General features: G+C 40.4%; 1 protein-coding gene across 2 annotated transcripts in view; it reads left to right on the top strand.

The window, feature by feature from the left end:
• The window catches only part of FRMPD3 (FERM and PDZ domain containing 3), a 78286-nt gene that overhangs the window by 12645 nt on the left and 40292 nt on the right, over positions 1 to 25349 (top strand). For both annotated transcript variants that reach the window (XM_072123408.1, XM_072123407.1), the window contains exon 2: positions 17624 to 17720. The gene's annotated coding sequence lies outside the window, so the exon portion shown is untranslated. The remainder of the gene's footprint in view (positions 1 to 17623; positions 17721 to 25349) is intronic.

Genomic DNA, 25349 nt, shown 5'->3' with positions numbered 1-25349 from the left:
TCCTGTAAAATTTTCAGTCAGTGCATTATATCACATTGAACCTTAAACACCTTAAGCATGAGGTTATGCATCTGGGGGCTAATAATCCAAAAGCAAAATATGTCCTTGGGGGAGTAAATCTGGGAGAGTCCCTTGTTGAGAAGGACCTGGGGGTACTAGTAGATCATAATTTAAATAACAGCATGCAATGTCAATCAGCTGCCTCTAAAGCCAGCAAGATCTTGTCATTTATCAAAAGTGGTCTGGACTCTAGGGATAGGGATGTAATATTACCACTGTACAAGGCATTGGATCGGCCTCACCTTAAATATGCTGTCCAGTTCTGGGCACCGGTCCATAAAAAGGATGCCCTGGAGCTGGAGAGGGTTCAACGTAGAGCCACAAAAATGATAAGGGGTATGGAGGGTCTTGGTTATGAGGAAAGATTAAAACAACTAGATTTATTTAGTCTGGAAAAGAGACGACTACGAGGGGACATGATTAATTTATATAAATATATGAATGGTCCATACAAAAAATATGGTGGTAAGTTGTTTCAGATTAAATAAAATGAAAGGATGAGGGGGCACTGTCTCAATCTGGAGAAAACAATGTTTAATCACCAGAGGCGACAAGGCTTTTTTACTATGAGAACTGTCAATCTGTGGAAAAGCCTGCCTCAGGCTCTGGTCACAGCAGGGACAGCAGAGAACTTCAAGAAGGGTCTAGATGCTTTTTTAAACCTAAATAACATTGATGGTTATGTTATATAGAATTATATCCCCTAAATCCCTTCCTCATCCAATCCCTTCCCTTCCTTGGTTGAACTTGATGGACAAGTGTCTTTTTTCAACCCTATAAACTATGAAACTATGATACAATATAAATGGCTATTGATCACAGTTTATCTACAAGTATTCCTCCACAACGACCTCTTCACAGGTTGCAATTCATGTCTTGAAGACTTTTCTAAAGACATCAATGACCCTCTCTAGATAGATACTCCCTATGGCTGATGTGATTGCTGTAAAACATACCTGTAAATACTGGAAGCAACAGCTCAGGTCACTGTATTCCGTTTACTATAATCTTACCTAAAGCAGAAAATTAGAATATAGAAAAATTACCTTTGTAGTAGCTAGAATGATTCATCATCAACCCTGAGCTCTTAATCTCTGTCACCATAACCCGATGCAGCGGGCCCGCTGATTTGGGGTCATCAAGACCTCTGACCTCTCCTTTGCCCCATATAGTCAATCATGTGCACACTCAAGCTGCATGCACCTCAAAATATTTTTAGAATCTGCCTTTTTCTTACAATTTAAACCACTAAAATGCTAATTGTTGCTCTGATTCGCTCCCGTCTCGAGCAGTAACTCCCTGTTAATCGGTCTTCAAAATCCAGCCTTGTTCAAATCTACAGGTCCTTCTGCGGTCCTGTCAGCAAAGGATGTGTCATTTAAAAATAGCACTGAAGATCATGTCACTTTGTGATTAATGCACAAGGACCACTCACTCCCATCATGGGCAAACTCTTTCACACCTGGAGTCTCAAAGAGGTCTTTCCTGTAGAGAACAAAGATTAAACCCCTTAGATTAACACACACAATAGCGGGCAATGTTTTTCAGCCCCTACCCAAGCTCCTGCCAGGCATCACTTCCACCTCCTCCCACCATCTTCAGTACAATCAACGACTTCTGTTTTATGTCTTTTAAATTTTGAACATCTTTGTATGGCTTCAACTAGAACCTCTCATGCTCTTTCAGTAAAGTACAAATTGCTGATCACCTCTAGCCCTTCAACTACTCCTGCTTTTTCTAATGCCTGGAAATCCAAGCTTGAGAAAATGTTTTCCAATACCTAATGGTCAAAATGCTTTTTCTTGTCCCAATGAGCAGTCATAGGGGCAAATTTATTAAGGGTCCATCGGATTTCCAGAATGTTTTCGTTTTGCGCTGAATTACCCCGGGTTTTTGGAGCACACGATCGGATTGCAGTGCATCGGCGCCGGCTTTCATGCCACACAAATCGGGGGGCGTGGCCATCGGACAATCTGACTGATTCGGACAAACAGCGGAATTTAAAAATGAAATTGTGTCGCAAGATCAGCACTCACATACACCAGGAAGAAGAAGGGGAACTCTGGCGAACCTCAGCGGGGAAGCGACACATGCAGGATATCAGGCGCACGATCTTAGTGAATCGCGGCAGCTCTGAATCCTCGTCGGACATTGCGGATCGGCGGCGTCAACGGGACGGGTAAGTAAATGTGCCCCATAATCTCTAAACACCAAGAGAATAGTTATAAAATTCACTCCAGATGGTACCTTCCCTTGTACATGGTTTCCATCGGTACCGGACAAGTCCTGGCATCCTGGCATTGTGGGTCCTTGAGCGGCATTGCCCCCACATCAGTGGCTTCTGCTCCTCTGTTCTCCAGATTATTAAGCACATTGCAGGTACTGTAATTCCCAACTCACCAGAGGCAGCCATCCCCTTCATGTTCGACATGCCCATATCTGCATGCAAGAAATTCTTGCATCCCTACATGCATCTTGATACTCACAAACCTGAAGACACTAGTAAGGTGAACATAATACTATATGCAAAGTCTTCACATACCAACCTTGCATTTGAATTTTGCACCTTCTCTTTCTCCTCTCCATACACCGTGATCCTTTGGCTTGGAATCCATGTTTTACTAGTTGACAAAGAGAAAGAGGTAATAGTATAATCCACCACTGACCGCACTCTGTACTTTAACACCTTGCTTCATTGGCAGATGTTTTTGGGCTCTCCTGGGTACTGTACTTTACAAGATTGTTAGTTTCTGAGTTGCTGGTGACCGTTGTTACCTACCCAATATCTCCTCCGTGATCCCCCTTATAGTTTATATTTGTTGTTCGACAAAATGTTTGTATTAAGGTTACATGTTAAACTATAATTTACTCACAAATACAAGCCTTGTCTTCACTGGAATGCTATTGTCAATGCACCCGAAATCTTACAACAGGATCTGTTTGCGTTCCTCATTATTTGTGCCTACAAAGGCAACTCCAATTTTGCCTTACTCTGTTCTATCTCATTGGTTGATGTTAACTGCTGTTAACTTTTAATAAAGCTTTAAATGATAAAAATGGCATTGATTGTGGCACATCCTGGATTGCAGGAGGAGACATTCAGTCTTGTCTGGCAAACTCTGTGCTGGGGTTAAGCCCTGGCTGCCCACAGAGAGGGTCCTGAGTGCAACCTCTGCCACCGTGCCATAGGTTCAACACCACTGCCCTATAAGAATGTCTGGGCCATTATACACGCACTTATACCTCCTGTGACGCCCGCTGTCCTCTTTATTGCGAAAAGGACCCTCACTTGCTTTGTTTTATCTGACTATGTTGTTACTCTTTAATGTCTTAATTTATTTGTATGTGTGCCCAATGACCCAATGTAAAGTTATCCAGTATATTAGGGTGCCTTATAAATAAAGATTCTTTTTTATTATTATTATTATTATAGTTTTGTAGCAACTATAAAAGTACAGGCGGTCCCCTACTTAAGGACACCCAACTTACAGACAACCCATAGTTACAGACAGACCCCTCTGACCTCTGATGAAGCTTTCTGAATGCTTTACTATATTCCCAGACTGCAATAATCAGCTGTAAGGTGTCTGTAATGAAGCTTAATGATAACCATTGGTCCCATTACAGCAAAAAATGTTTAAACTCCAAATGTCACTGGGGCCAAAAATTTTTTTGTCTGGATCTACAATTATAAAATATACAGTTTCGACTTACATACAAATTCAACTTAAGAACAAACCTCCAGACCCTAACTTGTACGTAACCCGGGGACTGCCTGTAATAGAAAAAAAATGGCTAATTAAACCACTTAAGACTGTCTCAATTTGTTGGTTATGTTTTAAACTTCCTGCATTCCAAAAGTCTTATCCTTTATATTTTGCCATATGTGGATCATGCAAGTGACACTATTTAATATTCTAAGTAGAAGTTGGAAAAATATTCCAAATGAGGTGGAATTGGTATCCATATTTTTATGGATATTATTGCTCAAAAGACATCCCTCCTTTATTCTTTAAGTTGACATGATTACTGAAATACCAATTTCTTATAGTTTTTTATGCCTTATTACTTTTTAAAAAATTAAATAATTTTTTTTAAAAAATTAAATGATTTTTTTTATTGCCATATTCTTACACCTGTACCTTTTCCAGAGTTATAGTCTAATACAGATGCATATAGGCAATGTACTGCATTTTGTATGAGTGATTTAAAAAAAGTTAAAATAAATAAATAATAAACCTAGATATTTAAATCATAATTTTAAGCTTTAATTAGAATGTAAATGAAAATTAAACATTACCTTGTTAGTTATTCCCATGTCACAAAGTGCCCAGTTTGTTCCATGTCACATTTTCACCATTACAGCACGCAAAAGAATTTAAATAAAAGTGATAAAAAGGTTGTGAATTTCTCAAAATGGAAACGAAAACTCATACCGGGTCCTGCGCGTTCCCCGATCCGGAGTGTCCGTTGAGAATGCACTCTGCCGCGATTCACTTACATCGTGTGCCCGATATCCTGCTCGTGTCGTTCCCCGCTCAGGTCTGCCGGAGTCCGCCTTCTTCTTCCCGATGTATGTAAGTGCATTGAATGCAACACAATTTTATATTCAAAATATTTTTATTAGATTTTTTCTTTTGATTATAACAACACAGGAAACATAGACAGTTATACAGATGAAAGTACTCAGCATGTAAAAAAAGAGAACACACAACCCTGAGGCAGGGGTCACGCAGGACCACACAGTATATAGACATTGGAGATATATCCTGTTTCGGGCCCGAAGGTCCGTTCTGAGATGTTTGTGGATAGTATAATCGTACATAGGAGATCAAGCATGACTTCCGCCCCACAAATTATGCAGAAAATGTAACATTGTTCATTGCTAAAGCCATAATAGGGAAGTAACATTGTTGTCGAAGTCGTGGATAGCAGCGAAGGAGGCCCATGTAACATTGTCATAAGGCTCCATTCATTATGCTGCTCTCTGATGACATCACCCCATATGGCTTTGATAATCCAACAAATATATAGGAACTACTATAACACAATAAGAACAGTTTTGAGAAAAAGAGAAAAGAGAGAAAAAAGAAAAAAAAAGGGAGGGGGGGAAGAAAAAAGAGGGGGGGGGAGAAAAGAAGGATAAAGGAAAGGTTCAGAAAAAGGGGAAAAAGAGTGGATAGGAGGGGGGTGGGCAGGGACACACATCCAGGGCTAAGGATTGACACAGACAAATACCCAGGCGACATGGACTACAAATTGATCCAGTCCTTAGACAAATAAGCTGTTATACTCCGGGGTCTCTTTGAAGAGGAACCACGGCTGCCATAATTCCCCGAACTTCCCCGTTGTCTGATTGACTTCTGCGGTAAGTTCCTCCATACGGCATATGTGACTCATCTCCCGCACCCAATCAATGAATGGCGGGGTAAGGGGAGACCTCCAATAGCGTGGAATAACTGAGCGGGCCGCGGTTAGGAAAAAGCGCAGAAGCCCCTTTTTTTGGGAACGGAAAGTTCCCGGAAGAACGGACAATAGGCCGATCTTAGGAGTGAATGTGACCTTACGTCTGGTGACCGCAGTGTAAGTGCTAGATACTTTCTCCCAGGAAGGCCTAATTTTATCACATTCCCACCACACATGAAGCATGGATCCACCATCACTCCCACAGCGCCAGCATACATCTGGAACACCAGGATAGTACCTATGCAGCATCTCGGGTACACGGTACCATCGGGTGAGAATTTTGTAGTTTTTTTCTTGTGCAGCGCAGGCAATGGAGAGTTTATGTGTGAAGGTGTACATTTTTTCCAAATCTTGGGGAGTAAACTCCGTATTCAGCTCCTGTTCCCACCTGCCGATGTATCCCGGGTCGCCTGTGAGTCTCTCCGACTGTAATAGGGAATAGATTTGTGAGATGACGTGGGGTTGGGGAGACCGTGAACTGAGAAGATCCTCAAAGGGCATCCTGCTCGAATCGAATGCAGCCCGTTCGCTGTCGACAAATGATCGCAGTTGAGTATACTCGAACCAGGATAACCGAACATCCGGACATTTGAGCTGCAGAGCCTCAAATGTGGGAAGGGATCCATTCTCAACTATGCTACCCATACGAGGATCGTTTGTATAGTGCCAAAGTAAGAAGGAGTCCCTGTCCTTCCCCGGGGCGAACGCGGGATTGTGAAGAAGTGGCGTGAGGGGACCACGATTATGGGACAAAAGGCCCTTGTGCAAAATTTTGTGCCAGGCTTCAATTGCTACACGGGAGAACCTTGCTTGTTTTGCTAGGGATTGAAGTGCATGTTTAGCTATCCAGGGAAGATATCCCAGGGGAACTAAGGAGAATTTCTGTTCTAAAGCAACCCACTGCTTTGTCTTGGAATGAGATTGCCAATCTACGAGACGTTGAAGAGTAACAGCCCAGTGGTATATCTGAAGATCCGGGAGACCTACCCCCCCAGCTGATTTAGGCCTAGTAAGTACCCGCCACCCTATCCTTGGTCTGCTGGATCCCCACACAAACCGAGTCATTGCTGATCTCAACTTCTTAAAAAAGAAGGGGGGGTGCTATTGGGGCGCCCTGGAAGAGATACAAAACCTAGGAAGAATATCCATTTTGAGCACATTTATCCTTCCAAACCAGGACAGCCTCTTTTTATCATAGCTGTTAAGATCTCTCAGAGTGCGCTCCAATAGAGGGGCGTAGTTAAGATTATATATCGATTATATATCTCATCACAGGAAGGGGAGATCTGTATTCCCAAATATGTAATGTGATCGGTACGCCATCGTAATGGGAAGTTATCAGCCACGTGCTGTGCTTCATCTGGCGGCAGAGAGATATTTAGTGCTTCTGATTTAGTGTAGTTTATCTTGAAACTACTCAGGTGACCGTACCTTTCGTACTCATGGAGTAGGGCCGGAAGAGAAATTCGGGGCTGTGAGACGTACAATAATAAATCATCGGCGTATAGGGCCGCCTTGTATTGCGTGTCCCCTATGCATGCTCCATGGATGTTCGGGTTCTTTCTAATTGCTACCGCCAGATGTTCCATCACGATGGCGTATAACAAAGGGGATAATGGGCACCCCTGTCTGGTGCCATTGTTAATCAACAGAGGATCCGGAAGAGATCCATTAACCCTAACTCTGGCCGATGGACTAGTATAAAGAGCTGCTACCTTGTCCACAAATCCCGGTCCTAGACCCATTTGCTTTAGCGCCTCTTTCATGAACCCCCAGTGGACCCTATCAAATGCCTTCTCCGCATCGATAGACAGGATGCATAATCGGGTTTTAGATGATTTGGCCCAAGAGATCAGCAAGGCTGTTTTATTAAGATTATCCCATGCTCCCCGCCCAGGCACAAAGCCGACTTGGTCGTTATGTATCACTGATGGCAGAAGTAGGCCTAATCTGTTAGCCAGGATTTTGGAGTATAATTTGATGTCCACGTTTATCAAAGAGATGGGCCTGTAGCTACTAGGGGCCGTAGGGTCTTTGCCCGGCTTCGGTAATACACTTATATGGGCCTCCAACGATTGAGGGGCAAATGGGGTGCCAGTAGATATAGAGTTAAACACCCTGGTGAGAAATGGGGTGAGGGATTCTCTCATGAGTTTATAAAAAGCGGGCGTAAACCCATCAGGTCCAGGACTCTTGCCTGAAGGGGTTTCCCTGATAGCATGATGCACCTCCCCCTCTCCTATTGGTTGCTCCAATGATTCAGTAGAATCGCTAGTGATCCCCGGTAGCGCGGTGTCAGAAATATACTCCCGCATGCGATCTAGAAGGGCCCCCTCACCCATATCTGCAAACTGTGGCCGGATGTTATATAACGCATCATAATAACTGCGAAAGGTCTCTACAATCTCCCTTGGGTTATGCGTAAGCCCCCCATTGGCAGTCTTTATTTTAGGCATGAACGTTGCTGCACTGCGCGGGTGTAGAAGCCTCACTAGCGGCCTTCCACATTTATCGGCATATTCATACAAATAGCGGGAAAATTGAGTTCTATGATGAAGATGGGCCTGGTCGAGTAGTCCCCTCAATGTCTCCCTTTTCCCCGTAAGTTGCACTAGGAGGTCAGGAGCCAAGGAGGATTTATGGCGGGACTCCAAATCACTGATCTCCCGTGCTAGGGATGTAATTTTCGCCGCCTTCTCCCTCTTCAAACGGGTGCCATGCCTAATGAATACACCACGAAACTCCCCTTTAAGAGTTTCCCACACCAAGGGAAGAGGTATTGATTCACCCGAGTGTGTTGCTAGGAAATTATCCATAGTGGACTTAAGTTCGGCGACACATAAAGGGTCCTTTAGCAGATTATCATTAAGTCGCCATGCAACACAATTTTAAAGTTAATTCCCGCGATCTGTCCGAATCAGTAGGATCATCTGACAAACCCCCCCCCCCATGCTTTCTGTTGAATGATTGGCTAACACAGTGCCTGTGTCAAATGTTTTTAAGTAAAAAATACACTAATAAATCCACACCTCCCGACATCACAACAGCACCCATAACTTAACATCCATAACTTGCAGGGATCTAAAAGTGTTCACTAATTTTGATCAGTGTCTTTTACAATTATCTCATTTACATTTTTATTCTGTTCTTTAGAATATATACAATTTATGTAATAGGATTAAAATACTGCTATTTTTCTCATTTTAGGATATTTTCAGATAGGACTACACAATGACCCTTTGGAATTTGGAAATTGTGTGTTCTCTAAGTTTGACCTCCAGTGTAAATACTGTCAGTTGTGTGGCACCAGTTATGGCAAGCATTACTTTCCCTCTGTTAAGATCACTTCTTATTTTTCCTAGCAATTACACCTGTGGAGTTTGCTTCATAAACTCTTCCAATATGTATTTTGTTATTCACAAATGATGACTATGAAAAGCAGTAACAATACAGAAGTATTCACTAAAGTGTCCACAGGTAATCACCTTCTTTATCCCATCCTCCAGCTGAGTAAATGATAGTACTCTATGATATCATCCTTTGCCCCTCAGTCTTCATCTTCTTATTCAGCTCTCTATTCCCACCCATTTTTTAATTCTCTTCTGTTATTTTCATCCTTTTCATTCTGTACGGCAGCTTCATTGTGGCATTGATTGGGTTAGCAATATTTAACAATATCTCTTCGGAAAGGTTCATTAGGACCGAAGTCGGTTAAACATAAAAAAACCTTTTTAAGATAAAATTAGTTGTAACATTCACAGTGTTGTATGTGCTCTCTATATTGGTGTCACATTTATCACAAACTTTCTGTATTGCTTTACCAGCATGATTTAACCTTTATGTAACAAGCTTTGTTTATTAACGTAGTAACCTTGATGAATATGTGTTAATTTTCAAAGATCTGTGTATGCATTGCACATGCAGCTTTGTTCTACGAAACATGTTTAAAATATTTTGTACCTTAAGGGCTAAGCTAATTTTATTTGTGTTTGCTTATTGTTGCTTTTCAATAGCATTAAGTTTTATATTAGTCCACAGATGTAGCTGCACGATTGATTGTTTTTTTGCGGCAGAGGTTGTATTTTTAACTACTTAATCAATATTCTGCCACAGTTGTACAATTTCATACATTGTGTACAAGGCATGCTCCTGCACACCATGCCAGATACTTCTACTTCTTAAATTATTGATATGATGGTTCAATTCATGTATGTAGTTATCTTGAGAAAGACTGAGATAGATGAAATAACTGCATGTTCCAGGTTCTGATACTTTCCTGGCTTCCTGTATTTCTTATAATTACTTCTTACCCTCTATTTATTCTTATGATAATTAAGGGAACACTTAAGCATCTCAGTAGAACCACAAATTAATTAGACTGCTGAGATATTAATCTATCCTTTAATGTTATCTATGGAGGGAGAAGCAAAAGTCTTGTTCAAGTTACAGATTAAATGAAAAGATGATTGTAGCAATGATATCACAGCTTTGGGCGCTTTGTGGAATGAGGCAGTTTAGGTTTTTATCACTAATGCCAAAATGGACCTTTTTGGATAAACACCAGAACCAAGCTATTACACTGTGTCTGGAAACAGACTGAATACATAGACAGAAACAGTGGGCCCTGAGGCTAATCCCTTTCCCAGCTGCAGTTCAGCCTACCCTAGGCAATGGGTAGAAGTAGGTAGAAGATTCCTACCGGTGACAATGTGCAATCACTGATACAAAGATAAGACAGTAAAAACAGATTAGAATATTTGCCAGAGCAAGGTCACAACAAAAAGGGAAAGTGCAGTACAAAATTACAATACAGTAGAATAGTCTGCACACAAGCCAAAAGTCAGGATACCATGAAAACAAAGATCAGAATCTCAAAAATGGTATGGAGCTAGCTGAGAAGAAACCGATATAGCCAGAACTCTTTTTTTTTTTTTTTTTTTTTTTTAATTTTTATTTTCATCAAATATCCATAATACATTGCCACATTACATAACAACTTTATATATAACTTCATAAATCGGGCTCCCTAACATTGAGAGCCACCAACATGTGACAATACAGATATCATCATATTAATATACATATTCCCTCACCCAACCCCCCACCCTCCCCACCCTATACCGATGCTGGAGATATTGGATGGCCGCTGAAATGCTCAGTGGAGTACCCTACATAGAGGGTCTCTATAGTCTCCACTGATTCCATATATCCTTAAGTCTGCTGCCCCTCCTGTAACGTTTTTCATATGCACATTCGTACGATTTTATACGTTTCACTAGATTACTCCATTCATTCACTGTTGGGGGTTTTTCATCTAACCAATGTTTGACTAATATTAGTCTTGCAAGGAAGATAGTCTTTAAAGCCAAATCAGATTTTGATCTATCATCTAAGGGGATTGGGAGCAGACCCAGCACCCCAAACGTGGCCACTCGCGGGAAGGAGCATTGAAGCTGGTCCTCCAATTTCATGAAGATCTCCTCCCAATAAGAGTTGATCTTCGGGCAGAGCCAAAGCACATGTAAGATATCGGCTTGAGGGTACTTACATCTCCTGCAGTTAGAGTTTTCACTTAAACCCGCTTTATACATTAAATATGGTGAAAAATAAATTCTATATAGTATATTAAGTTGTGTACATCTGTGATTTAAGTTAATCGTTGATCTGACCACATTCTTATAAATATCACACCATTGTGCCGCTGTGATAAAGCCAACCTGATTTATCCATTTCGCTTGACTTATATGACTAAAATTCTGGTCAATACTAGCCCTTAGCAGGTGATAAATTTTAGATAGATTAAGTCGTGACGCGTCTAACCCTAATAGTTCTATGAAATTACCCCCTACATGTAACGTAAACCTATCGTGATGTGCTTCTTTACTAAATGCATGTGCAATTTGATAATATCTAAAAAAATCCCTTTCCTCCAGGATGCCTCTATCACACCAAAACTGGAAGGAAGGGAGTGTACCATCTTCCCCCAACTGCTCCAGAGACTTAATCCCCTTTTTTTCCCAAAACTCGATATCTTCCATTTTACAAAGTTCTACAAAGTTGAAATTGCCCCATAAAGGGGTAAATTTAAAGCCTCCCTTAATGTCAAATAACCTCCTGAGGTCTCTCCATGTATACTCCAGTAGCCTCGCCAGAGGGAACTTTTTACCATTGAGGCTCTTCAATTGACCAGACTCCAATAATGCAGGCATTGACTCAAATCTTCTCCCCAACCACGAACTGACCGCATAAAATATAGATGACTGTCTGTTTTCCAAGATAAACTGTATCTGTGCCGCCAAAAAATAATGGTAGAAGGAGGGGAGCGATAGTCCGCCCCTCTCCCTATCCACCATTAAAGTTTCTTGTTTGATGCGGACCCTTTTTCTCCCCCAAAGTAATTTGTTTATAATCGCACGAATAAATCCAAACCAGCTCTTACCTATCCAGCAAGGAGAATTAGTTAGTACATATAAAATTTGAGGTAACAGTACACTCTTTATAAGTATAACTCTCTCTGCACGATTTAATGGCAACGTATTCCATGTATTCACCTTATTTTTAAGTTTTGTCAATAAGGGGGCAAGATTCAAAGTAATATAGTCATCCACCTTAGACGTAATCCTTAGCCCCAGATAATCGCATGAGGACGATACCTTCAGATCAAACTGCAAATAATTGGGATGTGAAGCCCCATCCAGCGGGACCAAAATCGATTTGTGGGTATTGATCTGGAAACCCGAGAATCTACCAAATTCCTGAATTACCTTCAGGGCTTTTGGCACCGATATTTCGGAGTCCTTAAGAGATAAGAGGACATCATCAGCGTATAACATAATCTTATCCTCGGGTCCAGCGGGTCCTCCCCCCTCTATCTCCCTGTCAGCCCTAAGTTTTATCGCCAGAGGTTCTATAAAAAACGCAAATAATAACGGGGACAGGGGGCATCCCTGCCTAGTCCCCCTAGACAGTGAGAAAAAAGGGGAGAAATCGCCATTGACTCTAATACAGACCCTCGGAGCCCTATAAAAAAGTCTAACCCACTCCACAAACTTGCCCCCAAGCCCAAATCTGTACAACACCTCCCATAGGAAGTCCCACTCCACCCTATCAAAGGCCTTAGAGGCATCCAATGACAGAATGGAGCGGGACTCCCCCTGACCCAACTGTAGACCTGCAAACAGGCGTCTTATATTAGTTTTACTCTGACGTGCGGCGACAAAGCCGCATTGGTCTTCATGTATAAGTGTTGGGGCATACTTCTTTAATCTGTTTGACATTAATTTGGCCACTAGCTTGGCGTCTGCATTTATAAGCGAGATCGGTCGATAGGATTCCGCTTCCAGTGGGTCTTTATTTTTTTTTTGAATCAGAACTATACTTGCCTCATACCACGAATCAGGCAGCTTACCCTTCCTTTGAGAAAATTCCCAGACCTCTATCATAAGTGGTAAAAGAATGGCACCGAATCTACTATAGATTTCTAATGGAAGCCCGTCTAGTCCCGGGGCAGAATTACGTCTGGAGGATGAAAGGGACTCCTCAAGCTCCGCTCTGGTTATCGGGCGTGATAACACATCTGCCCCATCCAATGAGAGAGAAGGAAATTGAATATTATCTAGAAATTGCCTTATGTCCCCTGTTGACGCCTCCAGATCTGATGAGTAGATACCTTGGAAAAATTTTAAAAAGATTTCTCTAATCTCCTCAGGATTAGTGGTTATATCCCCAAAATTGTTTTTAATAGCTGTTATTCTATTTTCCTCCTGTTGTTTTTTAATTTTCTGAAGAAGCCCCTTTGAAGGTACACCGCTCTCGCAATGTGCCTTCTGATCTAAGAAAAATAATTTCTGCATCGCCTTATCTGCCATAAATCTGTTATATTCCTCTTGTGCCCTATCAAAGCTGTCTTGCCGCTCTTTCGAACCACTCTCAAGAAAGGCCCTTTCTTTTTCTTTCACCTCCTTTTTCAATGTCTTCTCCTGTCTAACCCATTGCTTACGCAGGTATATGATTTCTGAGTTTAGTATCCCTCTAAGAAAGGATTTCAGGGCATCCCACATTAACCCAAGGTTCTCGGCGGTTTTATTAGCCGCAATAAATCTACATAACTCTTCCTTAATTTTATCTTCACCCGTCAATAGAACTAGCCAATGCGTATTGAGTTTCCAGAACCTGAGAACAGCTCTCCCAGAACCGGATAACTCAAGGACCAGCGGGGAATGATCAGAGATAGAGCGATTATCATACCGGATTTTCACCACCCGATCGATGGCAAGGTCATTGGCCAAAGCTAGATCAATGCGGGAGAAGGTATTATGCGAACGATTGTGACAGGAAAATATCTGTTGTTCCCCCTTTAAGGATCTCCACACATCTCTCCAACCGACTTCCTGGCAAAACCTAGCGAAGGGGGTATCTCCCCCAACTATGCTAGCCGGGTTTTTTTTCCCCATACGATCCTTCTTATCCGACATTACAGCATTAAAGTCACCGAGAACTAAAACGGGGCAATCCCCCACCTTCTCCAAAAATCGCAGTAGACTTATCAGAACATCATATTTAAAGGGGGGAGGTATATAAAGACCTGCCACAACCCATTTAATGCCATCTAATATACCCAACAAGAATACGTATCTTCCATCTGGATCGCACTTTGCCTCCAATACCTGGAAGCCGACTGATCTATGAACCAGGATAGAGACACCTCTAGAGAATGATGAAAAAACTGAATTATAGACACCACTAGCCCACCTCCTGTCTACAAAAGCCAAAGATTCTTTATCAAGATGTGTCTCCAATAATATGACAATTGCTGGTAATTGTTTAATAATATAATCAAAAATAATGCAGCGTTTCAACCGATCCTTTAATCCTCTTATATTCCACGTTATAAACCTAGTACCCATATGTTACCTCTACGCGAGAAAGAGGAAAAAAGGAGCAGACAAAACCAAAAAGCATCCTGCGACCAGACAACATCCCCAGCATCGTTTCATCCCACCCCCCAAAAACCCTCCACCTGTTCTACCGTAGTACAACTCTTCCTACTTCAGCCACTTTGCCGCCCCCCCTCAACCCCCGTCCCCCCAATTGCTGACTTATATCTAAGAATACAGACCTAAATATCTACATTCATAGTCCCTTAAGATCTAGCCAGTCTGAGGCTTGTTCAGGAGTACTGAAGAACTGAGACTGACCTTGGAAAATAATTTTTAAAAGGGAGATCAGGATATTTATGTGGGGTGTTGCGGTGGTGGCCAATCCTGTGGGGACATTGTGTCCCCATTATCCATTGGCTTATCTATTGTCTTTGCTGGTTATATCTTTTTGAGAGGTTGTCTTATAGGTTTTGTATTTTATTGTGGGCATGCATTATTACATAGCATTATCAATTATATGTTATGACTTTTTATGTGCAATACTAGTACTGATCTTAACCTGCATTAGTTGTATTTGTATTATTTTTATTTCCTAGTGGTAATTTTATATGTGATTGCATATAATGTTGATGTATTACATCAACATTGTGACCCTAAACTGTAGTGGATTTTCGAACACCACTACTGAATTTTTTTTTTGCTTTTAGGTTAATCTTTGGTGTTTTAATAGTGAGATAATAAAGCATATGGATTTTACATTTGTGTTTTGTTTATTGAGCAGTGATATGCTGTTGTAGGGATATATACAGATATATTATGTGATCCCAAAACCCCAGCCCAGACAATGATTTGGCTAGAGATCTGGACTACATAAAGAGCAGTGAAACCATGTAAAAAGATGTCAATGACGGGGTTACCGTATATACTCGTGTATAGGCCGAGTTTTCCAGCACAAAAAATGTGCTGAAAATCCTCAACTCGGCTTATACACGAGTCAATACAGCCAGCCCAGCACTTAAAAAAAACAACTTATATACTCAACCTCTGGCAGCCCCGATGTGCAGCGATGCTCCCCCGATATCAGCGTGGGTCCTGTTTTCCGTCTTCTTCTGTCTCCGGCAACAGCCTGCAGGGCGCGGCCATGTTTCTTCACAGCCGGCGCATAGTATGACATCAGCAGCAGCCGTGTCATACTGTGTGTCATCGGGGAGCGGCAATCGGTCACCATGATAGTCTCGGGTCTTCTGAAGACCCGAGGCTGTCTTGTTTTAACCCATTCATTAAAATATGCGATTAGCACATTGTAATGAATGCGTAGGAAAATCCCAATATACTGTCATATATGGCAGTATATGGTAGGATCAATCAGACAACCTAGGGTTAAAGTACCCTACGGGGGGCTGAAAAATAGTAAAAATAAAAAATAGTTTAAAAAAATATATTAATGAAACCTGATAATTCTAATCTCCCCCCTTTCCCTGTCATATAAATATAAATAAACAGTAAAAACCATAAGCACATTAGGTATTGCCGCATCCAGAAATGCCTGATCTATCAAAATATATTAACAGTTTTTCACTGCGTTTAACCCGGTAACGGAAAAGTCGAAAAGGCGATACAGTCCTAAAAATGGTATTGAAAACACCATCAAAAGTCGCACAAAATGACACCACCCACAGCTCCGTACTCCGTATTAGTGTCAGCAGATGGAAAAATAAAAAATAAGAAGTATTTTTCTTTGTACAGGAGGTTTTAATTCTTGGAAAAGTATGAAAACATTACAAATTTGGATACAGGTATCACTGGAAGTGTTATGAAAGACGCTCCCCATCTGTGCTAAAACTAGTTTTTGTCAAGGAACTTTACAGTTACACTTTAAGGACACCTTTACAGTCTCATCAGAAACATGTCCTATTATAGTACAAATCACATATATATGGATCATATTTAAAAAACACAAACAAAATATTAAATTGACTCATATAAAAACTATATATAATATTCCCCCACACAAACCACATTTGTTCCTCTCTATAGAGAGAAATGAATAAATGTCTTCACCTCCTTGTCCCACGGAGCAGTTCATTTTTCTTATTAATTTATTAATCTTTTACATGTCTTTCTCTTTAACTCCTTAACACACCAGGCCATTAGGAAATATCAGAACCAGAGCCCCTGCGATCAGTGCGAGAGCCCGGCTGTGTATGACAACTGAGCCTTTGCATTAACAGCCAGGATCACATTAGGTGTAATACATACTGCTCAACTTTTGGATGTCATGCTCCTTTTGCAAAATTACTTTGGGCCTAGTGGAATCCACAGCAAGTGATCACATCTTAGAAAGTGTACCCCACATGGAAAGGGATGCAGTAAGAATTTTGACCTCCCAGGTGTTGAAATGATTTATTTTTTTATAAATAAATATATCTGGCTATATACTGCTGTGGGCTGGCTGACTTTATACTACTGTGAGCTGGCTATATACTACAGAGGGCTGGCTGCTATATACTACTGAGGACTGGCTGTATACTACAGGGAGCTGGCTGGCTGTATACTACTGCGGGCTGATTGGCTGTATACTACTGCGGGCTGGCTACATACTACTGTGGGCTGGCTTTATACTACTGCGGGCTGGCTGGCTTTATACTACTGCGGGCTGGCTGGCTATTTACTACTGGGGGCTGGCTGGCTGTATACCGTGGGCCAGCTATATACTACTCAGGGCTGGCTGACTATATACTACCGAGGGCTTTTGGGCTGCATGGCTATATGTTACTGTGATCTGGCTGGTTATATACTACTGAAGGCTGGCTGGCTATATACTACTGGGGGCTGGCTCTATACTACACAGGGCTGGCAAGCTATATACTGCACGGGGCTGGCTATATGCTACTGGGGGCAGGCTGGCTATATACTACTGGGGGCTGGCTGGCTATTTACTGGGGAGGCTGTGACCAATTTATTTAAAAACTTGCACCGCCATATTCTGCCTTATTTTTTTACACAGTGTATAGAGTGTAAGGTGACACTTTAAAAGAATGATGTTTTCATCGCTTTTTATTAAAATTTTTATTGGAGGCAAAATTATTAGGTTCCACTTTTTAGTTCCTGGAAGATGGTCTTTGGCAGCTTTAATAAATGTTGATTTGGCTAATTGTAAGCTGACCGTAGAGGCATACGGACATTTGACACACAAATGTGTTTTGTATACTATGCAGATTCTTCAGAAGTTTGAAGGACCTTTGGAAGAGCATGATGAATTCTTTTCATGGACCATGGATATCAAGAATCAAGACCAAAGTTCCAGCATGAAAAGTAATTTTGTTTTCCTCAGAGAATAAGCTGTACCATAAAAAGTAATATTGAGTTGCTTGTAGATTATCATGACAGACATGGGTTGTTTGTAGAGTTGATAGATAATAATGGGGGGATTAAAAAAAAATTCTGAAAAGTTTTCAGTTTTGGGTACATAGGTGACATTTTGTATTCTGTAATAATAGCTCTGCTACTGTGCTACTTTTTGGATTCAAAGCTCTATAATGTAAAAGTTTTACCCAGATGACCTTCTCTGCTTAATATGTCACCAACCGACTTCTTAGAAAATAAAACTTTCTGCAGAAATGAAATTTCTTTAATGTATAAACATTATATAAACTACAACTATAAAATATACCGTTCCGACTTACATACAAATTCAACTTAAGAACAAACCTGTGTTGGTTGTATCTACTTTTTGTTAAACTGTTATCAGAGGCGGTTTAAGACTGCCATGGCTCTGGGCTGTATGGATATTATAGCCCCTACATGTCTGGAATCACTTCCTACATAGACATCCATTACTTTATAAAAAATATGCTACAAATTATGGCCCTATATCTATGTACAAGTCCCTTGACAGGACTTAAAAATTTTCAAGAAGCTTTTAAAAAATTCCACAGTACGAAAAACTTTTAAAGTAGCATAACAAACTATTGGCATCAACACAGCCATAATAATATGACATATGTGTGTTATCTTATTTGTCTTGTACAAAAAAAAATTACCCTGGCTTAAAATATTTAGCATCAAATTAAAAAAGCTATGTATTTAAAAGGTGTCACCATAACAGGCAGCAATGGATTATAATATAGGCATTTTCGCCAATAGCCCGGAGCCCATGGCCACCCAAACCACCCACCATAGTTTATGCTAAGAAGGACCTTCACCCATTTCAGGACCTTTGAAGGTCCTCCAAAGGTCCTGAAACAGCACATATTGAAAGCAGGCAGAAAGGACAAATCTGTCATTCCCCTAGAAATTTGATTCTAGTACCATATGTAGGAAGTGATTCCAGCCATGTAGGGGCTATAATATCCATACAGCCCGGAGCCATGGCAGTCTTAATCCGCCTCTGATAGCAGGTTAACAAAAAGTAGATACAATTAACACACTATAGGGCAGTAATATTTGGATAAAGCATTACTATCGGAAATCAAATAGGGGGGGGGGGTGCTTACTTGCATAAATAATGTAAGGACAGTGACTTCTGCTTCAACTGTGTTCTACTTAGGACAACAGGCAAGGATTTGATGGCTATTGGGTTGCCAATGAAGTCTACAGGCAGTCCCTGGGTTACGTACAAGATAGGTTCTGTAGGTTTGTTCTTAAGTTGAATTTGTATGTAAGTCAGAACTATATACTTTATAATTGTAACCCCAGCCAAATATTTTTTGGTCTCTGTGACAATTGGATTTTAAAAATGTTGGGTTATCATAAGAACCAGGATTAACAATAAAGCTTCATTACAGACACCTGTGATAACTGCTATAGCTGAACATTGTATCCTAGGGCTAAAGTAACTTTCCAACATCCAGAGGTCCGTTTGTAACTAGGGATCGTCTGGAAGTCGGGTGTTCTTAAGTAGGGGACCGCCTGTACTTGAAGTTGGTGGGAAAACTTCTTTTCACTGATATTGTAGACATCACGTTTTGGAAGCCCATTGCTCCCTTCTTCATCTTCAATGTGAGGATAGAAATCTAGCACTAGGATGACACAGATCAATGTTAAAACATAAAGCTTATGTCTTCCTCAAAGTTCTCTAACATATAAAAACCCAAATAGGGAATTTGAAACTTGTGAAGGGGCTTACATATTTAAAGAGGACCTGTCACTAGAATTTTAGCCCTCACACAAGTGATGCCTCCAGCTAAAGGGATAAAAGTTCTCCCCATATCACCTACAATTCTCTGCTATCGAGGATCTGTACCTTAATTACAGCAGTTTTTCTGATATGCAAATGAGTAGAGATGAATCAGCTGTTTTGACAGAAACGTGTAAGATAATGGCTCCAAATCACATCAAAACAGGTTTGATAAAAGTTGAGAATAATAGGTTTTTTATCTCAACTACAGCATAAAGCAAAGAATTGTGATGGCGTGTACTTTGTTGATCAAATCAAATGAAACTATCCAAAATCTGAATATTAAAATAGTTTACATAAAAAAGTTTACATGAATTCATTGTGGTGTTATTTCATGTTATGAGAACTACACTTCTGAATTTCTGTATTCTAAACATATCTGTTAATCTGTACGAAAGATTCATCAGTTCAACAGTTTTAGAGCATTGAAGACATATTCATAGGAGAGGTAATTAGTATTTGATTGCTAGTGGTGCAAACTGGTCTAGAAGCGGAAAAAGCCCGAAAGAGTAGTTAAAAAAAGTTTACAATAAAAAAATGGAAAAAAAATAAAGAATAAAAATACAAACTAAATGTCCCCCCCATTTATGAAGAAAGGATAAATGTCAGGCACCAAGGGTAGTGGATCCACTGGACCACCACGGACACTGACGTAAGCCGACACCTGGGACCGGAGGTGGCACCCGGTTTTCACAAAGCCTGCCGCAAAGCGGGTTGGACATGCTGCAATGTGGTACCACCAGGTCGACCAACAGACGCAACAAGGAACAAGGACAGGTGAGTTGGGGTGCCGGAGCTCTGGAGCATGGAGAGGGCCACAGGTGAGCCCGCAACCCGAGGCGTGGGTCGTGGTAGCACCCGTGACAGTAAAGAAGTAAGCATCTTCTTTTTTTTGTTTTATTTGTTTATTGATATTTTTTACAAATTACAAATACATCCAATAATAAACCTCTACAGTATTACAAACTTCACCAATTTGTTAAGAATCCTTACATTTTTGATTATCAATAGAATACGTCTATTACCAATAAATATATGTAAGCAATGAATAACCACACATGCATATATAGCTTCATTAAATATATTGCATATCTGGGCTGCCTGCCATGATTTATCACTACAAAATTGCTGTCTTGTGGCATTTGGAGCACATCTTCACACTGCAACCCTAAAAATACCATAGTCACTCAAGTATAATGTCCCCTGGATAACAACTATGGACTTCACTGTGCTCCTTAGTAATATTGACCTTTAAAAATTCACCTCTATGTGCCCCCATATTCAAATAATATACCGTGACCGCACAATGCATTATAGTATATTCTATAGTGTTTTCTCCCTCATTAATTCACATTTAGCACAGCATCAGAAAGATGCACATATCATTGAATATTTTTTAGATATGCAGTTGGGGAGGAACCACCCAATGTGGGTTTTAGGGTAGCACTGTAGTTAAATACCTACCCTCGCCTACACGTCCTCCTAAAACTGAATGGTCAAACAGTTCCCAAAATTGTATGAAAGAAATTATAATTTCATCCCAAAATGAGATGGTACCAAAACATGCTGACTACATATACAGTATAAGAACCAAGACTAGAGCACAGACATGGCACCATATCTTCATTCATCCAACTCTCGTTTAGCATATACTTCAAATGCACATCAGAATCCGTTCCATGCAGTTTGTAATCCAGTGCATGAGGCATACACAGTTAACTACTACAGGCGGTCCCCTACTTAAGAACACTCGACTTACATACAACCCCTAGTTACAAACGGACCCCTGGATGTTGGTAATTTTCTATACTTTAGTCCCAGGCTACAATAATCAGCTGTAACAGTTATCACAGGTGTCTGTAATGAAGATTTATTGTTATTCCTGGTTCTAATGACAATCCAACATTTTTAAAATCCAATTGTCACAGAGACCAAAAAAGTTCTGGCTGGGATTACAATGATAAAATATACAGTTCCGACTTACATACAAATTCAACTTAAGAACAAACCTACAGACCCTATCTTGTATGTAACCCGGGGACTGCCTGTACAGGTCAATCCTTCAGTACTACAGTATTGATTTGGAGGTGAGGAAAAAACCCACAAAGTGACCCACAATAAAGGAAAACATTACTCCCCAACTTCAATTATGGCAGTCCAAAAGTTACCTGAATTGATGTTCTATTAAAAAAATCTTGCTCCCATAAGATACAGGCCCCTTATGAAGGCATCAAGGCCCCTTATATCCACCATCCCATCATCATGTGGCTACAGGTTTCATATTCTTATGGTTCTTACAATAAAGAATCCACATTTATGACAATGGTCAAACCGCCTTTCCTGTAGATGATCATCACGATAAGACATGAATCTCCAGGGATACACTTCAAAAACTTTCCAGGCATGGCGGAGCCTGGAGCCACGAAGAAAATGGACCTTGGATTGATGTTTTCCACAGACGGAACAAAATATATAAGGGGAAATACTTAGGAAGGGTTAAAAGATCCACCAAACTCATGCGTATCGTGAACATAAAGTCACAGGAGAATGAAAAGACCTTAGAGTGGGGGTCGAAGGACAACACAGACCCAGCAGTAGTCAGTGGCTTCATATATTTGTTCTCAGGTGCTATTATGTCAATGTGAGATAATAAACTCCACAATATAAACATGTTTCGGTATCTGGAGACGTTATACAGTATATAACACCGTGTAATATAACATAACAGCTGGCCTGATCCTATGTATTGGTAAAGTTAAAACACTACTGCACTACTATCTGAAGTACGGAGATCTCCAAGAACTTTAGCATTGGGTGCAGAAGCCATGTTAATATATATGCAATTCTATATTTAGACATTCTGCTCAAGGAAAAATCAAAATGGAATATTTATTATCCTGCAGTGTGCCTGCTCTTGTGCTCCTCCGTGCATTGTGGCATTTATTGGCTTGTGTTGTGTTTCAAGTAACTGTAAAATAACTACAACTAAGCCTGAGATGTGTTTTTGCAACATTTACTAGACAAAATATTTATGCATAGTTTACATGTTTTTTAAATGTGGTTCTTTGTTAATATCCCCTTTTTGAGTGATGTATTTTTTGAGTGAATCTATGGAGGATTTTCTCGATTGTTTGGATTTCGGATATAACCTAGTTGTGGGGATATGGGAGCATCCACATAACGCCAAATGGCTCCATTTGGTCAGCAGCATGTGACAGAAGACAGCAAAATGCTTTCTCTCGCAGGGCTTGGGGATATGCATGGAGGGCTCTGCTGTCACCATCATTCTTCGTAGGACAGAGTAATTCTCTATTCACTACAATATTATCTATGGGGCTCCTTTACTAAGGGTCGCGCTGCTCACTTTAGTTGGAATGTGCACCTTTTTCAGGGATTGCACGACTTGCACAGGTATTTAACAATTGTCTGCGCTGGGATTTTAGTGCATGCAACCCTTTTTGTGGCCCAGCTGCCCTGGATTTCATGCGACACAAATTGGGGAGCGCATTATATGATTGGACTGATTCGGACTTACCGAATTAAATTGTGTCGCAAAACAATGCACTTACATGCACCACTTAAAAAATGGTGAACTCTGTCGGACCTGAGTGGGGAAGCGACACATGCAGGATATTGGGCACACAATCTTAGTGAATCGCAGCACAGTGCATTATTGTCAGTAAACTCCGGTGTGAATGTGACCCTATGTATCAATCTCATATTTTTAAGTGTAAATCTTTATGTGTACGCTTTGGTTTTCTATAAATTTATTTTATAGCCATATAAGAGGCCAGGGCCATTGTTTTCTACATATTCAGTTTCTACGTTCATCCCTCCTTAGTTGTTTCTACAATCAAGATTCTATCCTTTATCCCCTTTATGGCCCTTTTTCGTTTTTGCGTTTTGATTTTTTAATCCCCACCTTCAAAAATCTATAACTTTTTTATTTTCCCATTTAAAGAGCTCAGTGAGGGCTCTCAGTCCATGAGCCCTCTCCATAAACCCGCAGCCAGCATATGACGTAGTAGTACGTCACATGGTGATAAGGGATTAAAGGGAGCGTTTCATGAAGATTGAGGCCAACAAACAACCATCCAGCTGCTATCCATGATGGTGACATTTCCATTTGATGCTATTTTAGGAGATTCAACATTATGCAGAAAAAGGGCTTCACCAAAGAGTTGCCTGTTTTATGCCATTATGCTAAAAGACCCAATTAAGTTTACCTCTATATTTGTAACATTACCAATACCCATTATCTTCTTGTGTATCAGTTTGGCAAACAGAAAAAGAAGAATTACCTTCTATTACCCACCCTCATGCCCGCTGGCTGGGCAAAAATAATAAAAAAATATTTTTGATCCTGGCAATCTGTTTTTAATCAAGATAGATTCATACTTTTTGATCTGTAGGGAAAGCTTGTGCTAAAGATTTACTGTTGGGTAGTCTTTAGCGCACCATTTTTGGGCAATACAAACCAAGGCCACATTCATTAGTTTGTTAATCATTTTTTCATGTTTCTGTCTCACTGTATCCTAATCCAATATACCAAAAATAGCAGTTCCTGCAGTATGGCCTAGATCGATATGGAGAGGTAATAAGATCTTTCTAAATATTTCATCCCAGAAAGTTCGGATTCCCGGACATGACCAAATCAGGTAAAAGAAATCAGAATCTACTAAGTGACACTTCCAGTAATTTGAATTCTCCTTATAAAGGCCCTTCGGGGTATAATATAACTGGTGAATAAAGAAAAAATGAATCTGTGATTATCCTGTGATTCCAATTGATGGAGCATGTTTTAATATTTGTTTGTACCTGTACCCATTCTTAGTCATCCAAAGTCCCTATAATATTTTCCCATTTATTCTGTGACTTGTGTTTCATATGTTTTGTGTAACTATTTCTCACATAACTATATATTCTAGAAACAACTTTATTCTGCTTTTCCGGATTTCTTATCAAATCCAGACATTCGTGTGTAACCAAGTGAAATTTAATGTAGTTTGATTTACTTTTTAATGCGTGTACTAACTGGTAGTTACATATCCAATCCTGCTCCCTTAACCCATACCATGTAGTCATGAAGTGTAGAAAAGGACAACAATTGGTCATATACCATTATTTGGGAAACATATCTGATCCCTAGTTTTTGCCAGAAAGTTATATCAGGTAATTTCATCAGTTTGGCCAAATTTGGATTATCCCATAGGGGGGTTTCTTGCAAATATCCTTGTGGCTGTAGGATTTTCTTAAGATCCTTCCAGGCTTTCACTAATGTAATCCCTCGGGCCACTTCTCAAATAGCTCTTTTTTTATAAGGGAGCCTTCCAGTGACTCAAGGATTGTGTCTGTTCCCCCTCCTGGTGACTGCATAACTTTCCTACAAAAATCATTGTCCTTCCAGTTCACCAATCGTCCTATTTGTGCCGCTAAATAATACCCCCCAAAAAAGGTAATCCCAAATCCCCCTCACCCATAGGCCTATACAAGCATTCCATCTTTATTCTAACGCTTTTCCTTCCCCAGATCAGCTTATTAAGTAATGATTCTATTAATCTGAAAAAGAGAAATCAATCTAAATTGGCGCTGCTGGTAAAACATAGAGAACTTGAGGCAGATGGACCAAGCTTCTCTCATTTTATTAGACACTGCAATCCCCAGATATCTAAAGTTGTCACACACGTTAGATCTCCCTCTTTATTACCCACTCCTTGACTTTCCTGTCCAAGGCCATTACATTGGTTTTGCCCCAGTGTACTTTA

This window comes from Engystomops pustulosus, chromosome 9, assembly GCF_040894005.1.
Source record: "Engystomops pustulosus chromosome 9, aEngPut4.maternal, whole genome shotgun sequence".
Classification (NCBI taxonomy): Eukaryota; Metazoa; Chordata; class Amphibia; order Anura; family Leptodactylidae; genus Engystomops; species Engystomops pustulosus.
This window is presented reverse-complemented; position numbering and strand designations above follow the sequence as displayed.